Source organism: Thalassophryne amazonica, chromosome 14 (genome assembly GCF_902500255.1).
Source record: "Thalassophryne amazonica chromosome 14, fThaAma1.1, whole genome shotgun sequence".
Taxonomy (NCBI): domain Eukaryota; kingdom Metazoa; phylum Chordata; class Actinopteri; order Batrachoidiformes; family Batrachoididae; genus Thalassophryne; species Thalassophryne amazonica.
The window spans coordinates 63,482,283-63,494,740 of record NC_047116.1 but is presented as its reverse complement, the minus strand read 5'-3'; the positions used below and the strand labels follow the sequence as shown (position 1 = coordinate 63,494,740).

General features: G+C 47.5%; 1 protein-coding gene across 1 annotated transcript in view; it reads right to left on the bottom strand.

Moving 5' to 3' along the window:
* lrp1bb (low density lipoprotein receptor-related protein 1Bb) overlaps positions 1 to 12,458 on the bottom strand; it is a 1,555,752-nt gene that overhangs the window by 765,847 nt on the left and 777,447 nt on the right. The gene's annotated exons all lie outside the window — the stretch shown is intronic.

Below are 12,458 nucleotides of genomic sequence, written 5' to 3'. Positions count from 1 at the left end.
TAGCATTTTCTTCTATTACAGGGACACAAAGCAGAAGTAGATGCATGCTGCAACCATCACAAAGAATCTAATATTTCCCCCCTCAAGATTAAATTGGAATGTTTTGCTCTTGTATGTAAAATTTGATTTACGATGGAGTTGTAAAATTGTGATGTGGTTGCAGAGTGAACTGTGGATCCTTCGGCTGCTTTGATGCAAGATTAGAGTTGAAACTGCATCAGTATGAAGGAGACACAAGTCATCAAACACAGATGCCTCTTCACATTTGAAAAGGACTGAATTTGACCTGACACCACCTGAAATCACTACGTTGCAGTATTTCAGGCCACCTTTCCACTTGTCAGCACTCTCAGGCACGAAGGTAAGATCCTTCACATTTTTTAGAATGAATTTTATCACTTTCCTTTCTGGCTTTGCTCACCTAATTTGCTAAAAGTGGATAAAATAATTGTGTGTGAATACTGACTCCATAATCATTCAGAAAAAAATAAAAAAATAAATAAAATGTTTTATGCAAAGATGCACATGCAACCCCCCCCCAAAAAAACATGTCTATGCTGTTCAGTTCAAAGCAGATGGTCATTTGGATATGTTAATGAAATACTCAATAAGTCTTAAGGGTCCCTTCACACATAACACAAAGCTGGGCAAAAGAAGTAGAAACCAACCATAAATCTGCAAACAAAAAGCGAAATGAGGATCTGCAAAACATTCCACCTGCTCTCGGGAGGGACACCCTGTTGTGTGGGCCGCTGAAGAGGAGGTACTGCTGGCCCACCACCACCAGAGGGCGCCCTGCCTGGAGTGCGGGCTCCAGGCACCAGAGGGCGCTGCCGCCTTATGGGAGTAGCCTGGGTGACAGCTGTCACCCATCACCAGACACAGCTGTTCCACTCAGCACAGAGGTATATCAGGAGGACGGCGTCTCCACCTCAGTGCCGAGATATCGCCTAAGACTGAGGTAATATTCTCTGCATTTATATTCTGAACAACCAGCTAAACTTGTTAAACCTTTTCAGGACTGTTGACTACTGATAGCTTCATTGCTTGGATAAGTACTCACCTTCCTGCTGTACTTTGACAAGAGGTGGAGGCGGCTTCTCCCCTCTCCGTTACTGGGTGCGGTCGCATCCACACCTGTGTGTTGTTGCTCTCTCCCGCCAGCAGTACCGGATCCGACGAGCGGAGGCAGTGGCCACCTGGGAATTCGGGACTTGGCGGTTCCAGTATTTCCAGGGTGTCGGTGGCAGAGGAGATCTGGGTGGTTCCGGTTCGACTGAGACGGACGTCTCCTACCTTCGAGCCTGCCCACACGACACCAGCGGATTCGACCCCAAATTGTGATTGTTGTATTTATTGTGCTCGTTTCACAATAGTAAACCTTGTTATTTACCTTCTCCATTGTCCGTTCATTGCGCCCCCTGTTGTGGGTCCGTGTTCCTACACTTTCACAACAGGATATCTCGGCCCGCGTCATGGACCCCGAGGGGTGTCAACCGGCTGTTGAACGGCCAATGGAAGACAAAGGCGCGGCGGAGGCTTCGGGAGGGGTAATCGGTGAGTTGCAGCGGATCCTCACCGCTTTCACCTCTCGGATCGATTTAATGACCGAGCAGCACGTTCTCCTAAACCGCAGGGTGGAGGCTCTCGCCGCACAAGTGGAGGCGCGCCCTTCGGGCGCCGCTGCAGCTCTCCCTCCCGAGGACCCTGCGCGCGAAAGTGACGTTCCACTGGTCGTTCAACGGTCCCTTCCTCCGTCCCCAGAAGCATACATAAGCCCTCCAGAGCCGTACGGAGGCTGTGTGGAGACGTGCGCGGACTTTCTGATGCAGTGTTCGCTCGTCTTCGCACAGCGTCCCGTGATGTACGCGACTGATGCTAGCAAAGTAGCTTATGTGATAAATCTGCTTCGCGGGGAGGCACGCGCTTGGGCTACAGCGCTCTGGGAGCAGAACTCACGGCTCCTTCATACATACGATGGGTTTGTACGGGAGCTCAGAACGGTGTTCGATCATCCCAACAGAGGAGAGTCCGCTTCAACCGCACTACTGTCAATAAGACAGGGGCGTCGGAGCGCAGCTGCCTATGCAGTCGCCTTCCGCATCGCGGCAGCGAGATCCGGCTGGAATAGCACTGCCCTCCGCGCTGCCTTTGTAAACGGACTGTCACTGGTCCTAAAAGAGCACCTGGTGGCTAAGGACGAACCGCGGGATTTAGATGGGCTCATCGATCTAGTCATACGACTCGACAACCGGTTAGAAGAACGCCGTCGGGAACGAGGCGAAGGGCGTGGCCAGGCACGCGTCGTCCCTCTCCCTTCCGGGTCCGATCGAGCTCCGCCCTCCCCACGCTCCTCTGTTCCTGCGCTCCGTGCGCCTATGGCTCCCCCTGCTGACGAAGCTATGGACACGAGCAGGGCAACATTTAGGGCACCTGGAGCACAAAGGAGGCGGGCCCACGGAGCTTGTTATGTTTGTGGCTCGAGTGAGCATCTCGCAAACGACTGCCCCGAGTGGTTAAACTCCAACGCCCGCCCCTAGAGACTGGGCCAGGGGTGGGCCAAAATATTCACGTGGGACACACCCACATTGCTACACGACTCCCAGTCACGATCCTGTTTGAGGATTCAACCCTGAAGGCCCCAGCACTGGTGGACACGGGCTCTGAGGGGAATCTGCTTGACAGTAGATGGGCCAGGGAGATAGGGCTCCCTCTGGTGGCTCTTACCTCGCCTGTGCAGGTTCGGGCGCTAGATGGCTCCCTACTCCCACCAATCACACATAAGACACCTCCAGTAACTCTGGTGGTGTCAGGTAACCACCGGGAGGTGATCGAGTTCTTTGTGACTCAGGCCACCTCCCGTGTGGTTTTGGGGTTTCCATGGATGCTAAAGCACAATCCCCGGATCGATTGGCCGTCCGGGGTAGTGGTTCAGTGGAGCGAAACCTGCCATCGGGAGTGTCTAGGTTCCTCGGTTCCTCCCGGCTCCCAAGCTAAGGAGGAGGTCCGAGTCCCGCCCAATCTGAAGGCGGTGCCGGCGGAGTACCATGACCTCGCTGACGTGTTCAACAAGGATCTGGCTCTCACGCTTCCTCCCCACCGCCCGTATGATTGTGCCATTGATTTGGTTCCAGGCAGTGAGTTTCCGTCCAGTAGGCTGTACAACCTCTCACGGCCGGAGCGTGAATCAATGGAGACCTACATCCGGGACTCATTAGCTGCCGGGTTGATCCGGAATTCCACCTCTCCGATGGGTGCTGGTTTTTTTTTTGTGGGTAAAAAGGATGGCGGGCTTCGTCCATGCATTGATTATAGGGGGTTGAACGAAATCACGGTTCGCAATCGATACCCGTTGCCCCTGTTGGATTCGGTGTTCACCCCCTTGCATGGAGCCAATATCTTCACCAAACTTGATCTTAGGAATGCGTATCATTTGGTTCGGATCCGGAAGGGAGACGAATGGAAGACGGCATTTAACACCCCGTTGGGCCATTAGGAGTACCTGGTCATGCCGTTCGGTCTCACTAATGCTCCCGCGACCTTCCAAGCGTTGGTAAACGATGTCCTGCGGGACTTCCTGCACCGGTTCGTCTTCGTGTATCTGGACGATATACTCATCTTTTCCCCGGATCCTGACACTCATGTCCGGCATGTCCGTCAGGTTCTGCAGCGGTTGTTGGAGAACCGCCTGTTTGTGAAGGGCGAGAAGTGTGAATTCCACCGCACTTCTTTGTCCTTCCTGGGGTTTATAATCTCCTCTAACTCCGTCGCCCCTGATCCGGCCAAGGTTGCGGCGGTGAGAGATTGGCCCCAACCTACAAGCCGTAGGAAGCTGCAACAGTTCCTCGGTTTTGCTAATTTCTACAGGAGGTTCATTAAGGGCTATAGTCAGGTAGTTAGCCCCCTGACAGCCCTGACCTCACCAAAAGTCCCCTTCACCTGGTCGGATCGGTGCGAAGCCGCGTTCAAGGAGTTGAAACGGCGCTTCTCGTCTGCACCAGTTCTGGTGCAGCCCGATCCTAGCCGCCAGTTAGTGGTTGAAGTGGATGCCTCGGACTCAGGGATAGGAGCGGTGCTCTCTCCAAGACCGATAAGGTCCTTCACCCGTGTGCCTATTTTTCTCGCAGGTTGACCCCCGCTGAACGGAACTATGACGTCGGCAATCGGGAACTCCTTGCTGTGAAAGAGGCCCTCGAAGAGTGGAGACATCTGTTGGAGGGAACAGCCGTGCCATTCACGGTTTTCACTGACCATCGGAACCTGGAGTATATCAGGACCGCCAAGCGGCTGAACCCCAGGCAAGCCCGCTGGTCACTGTTCTTTGGCCGTTTTGACTTCCGGATTACCTACCGTCCCGGGACCAAGAATCAGAGGTCGGATGCATTGTCCCGGGTGCACGAAGACGAAGTCAAAACGGAACCGTCGGATCCCCCGGATCCCATCATCCCGGAGTCCGCTATCGTGGCCGCCCTCACCTGGGACGTGGAGAAGACCGTCCGGGAGGCCCTGACCCGTGTCCCGGACCCCGGAAACGGACCAAAGAACAGACTATACGTCCCACCAGAGGCTAGGGCTGCAGTCCTGGACTTCTGTCACGGTTCTAAGCTCTCCTGTCACCCAGGGGTGCGAAGGACCGTGACAGTCGTCCGGCAACGCTTCTGGTGGGCATCCCTGGAGGCCGACGTCCGGGACTACGTCCAGGCCTGTACCACCTGCGCCAGGGGCAAGGCCGACCACAGAAAGACCTCAGGGCAGCTACAGCCACTGCCCGTGCCTCATCGCCCCTGGTCCCACATCGGTCTGGACTTCGTCACGGGTCTCCCGCCGTCCCAGGGAAACACCGTCGTCTTCACGATAGTGGACCGTTTCTCCAAGGCGGCCCACTTCGTGGCCCTCCCGAAGCTCCCAACGGCCCAGGAGACAGCGGACCTCCTGGTCCACCACGTCGTCCGTCTGCATGGCATACCATCAGACATCGTCTCCGATCGCGGCCCCCAGTTCACCTCACACGTCTGGAGGAGCTTCTGCCGGGAACTGGGGGCCACGGTCAGCCTCTCGTCTGGGTACCACCCCCAGACCAACGGGCAGGCAGAGCGGGCGAATCAGGAACTGGAGCAGACACTTCGCTGTGTGACAGCCGCGCACCCGACGGCCTGGAGTACCCACCTGGCCTGGATCGAGTACACCCACAACAGCCAAGTGTCATCAGCCACCGGCCTCTCCCCGTTTGAGGTGTGCTTGGGGTATCAGCCCCCCTTGTTTCCGGTGGTTGAGGGAGAGGTCGGTGTGCACACCCAACACACCCAGTCAGACAGGCATACACGATACCATGGCAATGGTTTTGTGCACACTTGTGCGTCCACACAAACACAGAGTGCGCACTTGGAACATGTGGCACAACATTGCGCTCCCATGGCAGCAGCGCAACTGGGGGTTGCGGGGCATTCACAGAGCACTCGCTGTTTTTTGGCCGCTGGTGTGCGCGAATGGTTGTGGCAACAGCTGTACAAGACGTTTGAGGTGGCTTCGATTTTTCACGAGTGGCATGTGATTCTGCCAGGGTATGTAAACATTTGAGCACAACTGTATATATATATATATATATATATATATATATATATATATTTATTTATTATTTGTTTTTTTTTTTTGGACAGGGATTTGAACCAAGGAGCTGCGGATCTCAAGCGTAACACTTTAACTTCTGGACACCTGGTTCCCAACCTTAGGGGGTCGAAGGTTATCAAATTTAAAACTTATCATATTGAATAAAATCATAATAACACAAGTATTTGACAGTCAAAACTAATTACAATATCATTTTCTTGGGATCCATCAAAAAGAAAAGTGGGGAGACCTGTCATGTCCCCCCTCCCACCAATAAAGGAATGAATCGCCTAATTGGTGGGGGGTAGGGGAGTTCAGCTTTTCATTGGCACAAGTAGAGGGGGTTCTGAAGAAAAGAAAGTTGAGACCCACTGCTCTAGATTATCATATCTCCAGTTGGAGAGATGCCCATTTAAACATTTGTTACCTCCATTGAGGACGTAACGTTTCCAGATGTGCTTGTTTTTGCTTGTTTTTAGCTGAATTAACAAAAAATCCATTCTGCTTTTCAATTAAGGGAAGGAAAAAAAAAAAACACATTTAGGATGGAGTTTTTTTGTTTGTTTGTTTGTCTCCATTTTTTCCACCTTCTAATTAGTGAAGAACTGCTCACAACTTTTCATGACACAAACAAGAACAACATTTGGGTGTACTGTACCTGGAAAGTGGGGCAGATTTCTGAATTTATTTCAGCTTTATGGAAAGGGTCCACTGCTCCTATTTTTCTGAAATGTGGTGGACAAACAGGACATGGGCCAAAAAATATGAGCCCATTAAATTTTGGGGTGGATCTGGATAATGGGGAGGATCCAGCAATTGCTCATCTCTTTCTGGCCCTGAGCTGGATTACTTGAAAACTGTTGAAATTATTTTTAGTCAAACATACTTGAAGGGCGGAGCAAGGGTCATGGTAAACATTGTTAAATTTTGGAGCACAGCCACAAAATGGGCCAAAATAGAGAATTGCTTGTCTACCTGTTTCTACCTGCAATTTGGTGGAGACAAAAACCATGGGTCATTTGATTAACATGGTACATATAATTTGGTGGAACAGCATCCCCAGCTGCACTTTAACTCGGATGAAAACATGTAAATAGAGAACTGATAGGCCTTGGTGGAGATTAGTGCTGTCTAAGTGAGCTCTAGTACTGACTCTGCCTTCAAAAAACAAATTAAAGGAAATGTTGCACTGAAATCATCACAACTTGTTAGTGACCACTTGATGATACACTGAGATTGTTTTGTGCACTTCCCTGACTGGTCTCAAAATATACGGCTTTCACAACGAACAGCTATGGAGACTGCCGAAAACAAGGTACTCATACTGTTGGACACACTCGTTTTTTCGAGTGTGTCTGACAGCATTTACATAGCTTTGAGGAAAACATTCCAGCGCATACTTGAATGAAATGTTGCTGCTCGCGTTAAGAACAGAGCTGCAGATTAATTGCAAAGTTTAGTGTGATGTCATGTTATGATGACTTGTAACTGAACTGATAACTGTTCATTTTGATGCAGTCACGGTAAAAACAGCAGCTGCTCTCCACTGTGAGAAGACACTGTGAGTGCATGTCCATCAATGAATGCAGGCTGTTAAAAGCAGTCTCTGCTGAATGCTCAGCTTTGTGCATGCTTATAAGGGCACCTTCACACATATTACGAATATGTACAAATCAGGGCGAATCACAGCAGAACAGCTTGTATGAGTGAACCACAAAAACATTGAGCTGACAGGCAGTTGACAACAATGCCGCTGCAATGGTTTCATGCATGTGGGAACACAGTGCAAGCAGATGCGCAATGTGGTTACACATGCTGCACCTGCTGCGAAAAAATAAATAAATACATGCCACCCACGTATTCAAACCTGTAATTTCCAACAGCTCTGATTGCCAGTCAGAAATGTTACCACTGAGCTACCATCGCTGTCCAATAAAAGGTGCAGGAAAATGCCTGATATCAAGAAGGACATGAAAGTATTTAAAAAAAAATACAACACACCATATAAAAATATCGCATTTTATTGAATCCCTCTCATCAATCAATCAATTTCAATCAATTTTATTTATATAGCGCCAAATCACAACAAACAGTTGCCCCAAGGTGCTTTATATTGTAAGGCAAGGCCATACAATAATTACGGAAAGCATTCAGCATCACTCTGAGACAAGACCTTTCTAATTTTAGAGATATTGCATAAATGCAAAAAAAGCAGTCCTACATATTTGTTTAATATGCGCACTGAATGACATATCCTGATCAAAAATGACTCCAAGATTTCTCACAGTATTACTAGAGGTCAGGGTAATGCCATCCAGAGTAAGGATCTGGTTAGACACCATGTTTCTAAGATTTGTGGGGCCAAATACAATAACTTCAGTTTTATCTGAGTTTAAAAGCAAGAAATTAGAGGTCATCCATGTCTTTATGTCTGTAAGACAATCCTGCAGTTTAGCTAATTGGTGTGTGTCCTCTGGCTTCATGGATAGATAAAGCTGGGTATCATCTGCGTAACAATGAAAATTTAAGCAATGCCGGCTAATAATACTGCCTAAGGGAAGCATGTATAAAGTGAATAAAATTGGTCCTAGCACAGAATCTTGTGGAACTCCATAATTAACCTTAGTCTGTGAAGAAGATTCCCCATTTACATGAACAAATTGTAATCTATTAGATAAATATGATTCAAACCACCGCAGCGCAGTGCCTTTAATACCTATGGCATGCTCTAATCTCTGTAATAAAATTTTATGGTCAACAGTATCAAAAGCAGCACTGAGGTCTAACAGAACAAGCACAGAGATGAGTCCACTGTCTGAGGCCATAAGAAGATCATTTGTAACCTTCACTAATGCTGTTTCTGTACTATGATGAATTCTAAAACCTGACTGAAACTCTTCAAATAGACCATTCCTCTGCAGATGATCAGTTAGCTGTTTTACAACTACCCTTTCAAGAATTTTTGAGAGAAAAGGAAGGTTGGAGATTGGCCTATAATTAGCTAAGATAGCTGGGTCAAGTGATGGCTTTTTAAGTAATGGTTTAATTACTGCCACCTTAAAAGCCTGTGGTACATAGCCAACTAATAAAGATAGATTGATCATATTTAAGATCGAAGCATTAAATAATGGTAGGGCTTCCTTGAGCAGCCTGGTAGGAATGGGGTCTAATAGACATTGATGGTTTGGATGAAGTAACTAATGAAAATAACTCAGACAGAACAATCTGAGAGAAAGAGTCTAACCAAATACCGGCATCACTGAAAGCAGCCAAAGATAACGATACGTCTTTGGGATGGTTATGAGTAATTTTTTCTCTAATAGTTAAAATTTTATTAGCAAAGAAAGTCATGAAGTCATTACTAGTTAAAGTTAAAGGAATACTCTGCTCAATAGAGCTCTGACTCTTTGTCAGCCTGGCTACAGTGCTGAAAAGAAACCTGGGGTTGTTCTTATTTTCTTCAGTTAGTGATGAGTAGTAAGATGTCCTAGCTTTACGGAGGGCTTTTTTATAGAGCAACAGACTCTTTTTCCAGGCTAAGTGAAGATCTTCTAAATTAGTGAGACGCCATTTCCTCTCCAACTTACGGGTTAACTGCTTTAAGCTGCAAGTTTGTGAGTTATACCACGGAGTCAGGCACTTCTGATTTAAAGCTCTCTTTTTCAGAGGAGCTACAGCATCCAAAGTTGTCTTCAATGAGGATGTAAAACTATTGACGAGATACTCTATCTCACTTACAGAGTTTAGGTAGCTACCCTGCACTGTGTTGGTATATGGCATTAGAGAAAATAAAGAAGGAATCATATCCTTAAACCTAGTTACAGCGCTTTCTGAAAGACTTCTAGTGTAATGAAACTTATTCCCCACTGCTGGGTAGTCCATCAGAGTAAGTGTAAATGTTATTAAGAAATGATCAGACAGAAGGGAGTTTTCAGGGAATACTGTTAAGTCTTCAATTTCCATACCATAAGTCAGAACAAGATCTAAGATATGATTAAAGTGGTGGGTGGACTCATTTACATTTTGAGCAAAGCCAATTGAGTCTAATAATAGATTAAATGCAGTGTTGAGGCTGTCATTCTCAGCATCTGTGTGGATGTTAAAATCGCCCACTATAATTATCTTATCTGAGCTAAGCACTAAGTCAGACAAAAGGTCTGAAAATTCACAGAGAAACTCACAGTAATGACCAGGTGGACGATAGATAATAACAAATAAAACTGGTTTTTGGGACTTCAAAATTGTATGGACAAGACTAAGAGTCAAGCTTTCAAATGAATTAAAGCTCTGTCTGGGTTTTTGATTAATTAATAAGCTGGAATGGAAGATTGCTGCTAATCCTCCGCCTTGGCCTGTGCTAAGAGCATTCTGGCAGTTAGTGTGACTCGGGGGTGTTGACTCATTTAAACTAACATATTCATCCTGCTGTAACCAGGTTTCTGTAAGGCAGAATAAATCAATATGTTGATCAATTATTATATCATTTACTAACAGGGACTTAGAAGAGAGAGAGACCTAATGTTTAATAGACCACATTTAACTGTTTTAGTCTATGGTGCAGTTGAAGGTGCTATATTATTTTTTATTTTTGAATTTTTATGCTTAAATAGATTTTTGCTGGTTATTGGTGGTCTGGGAGCAGGCACCGTCTCTACGGGGATGGGGTAATGAGGGGATGGAAGGGGGAGAGAAGCTGCAGAGAGGTGTGTAAGACTACAACTCTGCTTCCTGGTCCCAACCCTGGATAGTCACGGTTTGGAGGATTTAAGAAAATTGGCCAGATTTCTAGAAATGAGAGCTGCTCCATCCAAAGTGGGATGGATGCCGTCTCTCCTAACAAGACCAGGTTTTCCCCAGAAGCTTTGTCAATTATCTATGAAGCCCACCTCATTTTTTGGACACCACTCAGACAGCCAGCAATTCAAGGAGAACATGCGGCTAAACATGTCACTCCCGGTCCGATTGGGGAGGGGCCCAGAGAAAACTACAGAGTCCGACATTGTTTTTGCAAAGTTACACACCGATTCAATGTTAATTTTAGTGACCTCCGATTGGCGTAACCGGGTGTCATTACTGCCGACATGAATTACAATCTTACCAAATTTACGCTTAGCCTTAGCCAGCAGTTTCAAATTTCCTTCAATGTCGCCTGCTCTGGTCCCCGGAAGACAATTAACTATGGTTGCTGGTGTCGCTAACTTCACATTTCTCAAAACAGAGTCGCCAATAACCAGAGTTTGATCCTCGGCGGGTGTGTCGTCGAGTGGGGAAAAACGGTTAGAAATGTGAACGGGTTGGCGGTGTACATGGGGCTTCTGTTTAGAACTACGCTTCCTCCTCACAGTCACCCAGTCGGCCTGCTTTCCTGTCTGCTCGGGATCTGCCAGAGGGAAACTAACGGCGGCTAAGCTACCTTGGTCCGCACCGACTACAGGGGCCTGGCTAGCTGTAGAATTTTCCACGGTGCGGAGCCGAGTCTCCAATTCGCCCAGCCTGGCCTCCAAAGCTACGAATAAGCTACACTTATTACAAGTACCATTACTGCTAAAGGAGGCAAGCGGGCAATACAAGGATGAACTGTCTGTTCCTCAGTAGATGACCCATGGTCACAGACATACAGTCATGAAATGACATGAATGAGAAGCAGGGCGCTCTTATCATGTCCACATCTGCTGGCGGTTTGTCTAGCTGATCCCGCATGCATGTTATGCCTGACACACGTGAATTGTGGATGGTGCATGCAGGACAGACACCACGTCATGTGGAACAGAGCTCACATGGGTGACGTGACATTCAGATCGCCCACTGCGTGTTATGATCTGATGGACCATTTCACCTGGGGCAGCCCATCAATGTGCACACCGTGTGCTCGCTCGCTGCTGCCCATTGCAACAGCAATATACAGTATATGTCCACATGAGGACAGCAAGCAGACACATGCAGACACACAGTGGACAGTTGTTTAGTTCATGTCTGTCCAAACATGGTACATGTTCTCCACCTGGGACATCCAGAACCAGAGATCTCCACAGCTGCTCCTGTCAGTGGGCCCACCCTCTGCGCACACACCAATGTGTCACTGTGTCTGTTTGCAAAGCCACAGTCATGCGGCACTTAGACAAAGTTCACATCCAGCTCGAAAGTGATTCTTTGCTGACTGCTGCGAATGGCCACACATTTTCTAAGTGCCAAGCGAGTGGTATTAGATGTTCTTGTGTGTCGGCTGGAATTTGGCCGACACCTGCCGTGAGAGGGTTCGATGGGCTCTCACAGCACACACTCTGTCTTTCAGCTGCTGGTGTGTGCAAATGGCTGTTGCAACAGGTGTAAGAGGTGCTGGAGGTAGCTACGATTTTACACGTATTGCATATGATTCCTTCTTCATGTGCACTTCATGCACAATTCGACCACATTTGTGGTATGTGTGAAGGGGCCCTAAGTGTTGTTACCAATATAACTGTGTAAAATACATATGTATCATCGAGCAGCCTGACAAACACAGTCAATAGTTCCGTGTGCGCATTCATGTTCACATTCATGGCAGGAGCTATAATGGGGTTAAAACATATTACTGCTACATTACAGAGAACAAACTTTGCACACATCGAGATCCAAAAGCTGACAAAGTCTCTCAAAGTAAAATAAAAATAAAGCCTACCAGCTCCACTGAGGAGAACAAAATACATATAGGAAAAAACAAAACAAAAACAAAACAAAACTGTACAGGCCACTCACCCACTTGTAGAATGATTTCCAAGATGGAATATGTGAAGTCCGCACCATCAAAGAAGTCCTCACGCATGGATCATGCGTGATTGCCAGCTGGAGAGCAATGTCCCACAGCAGCTCCG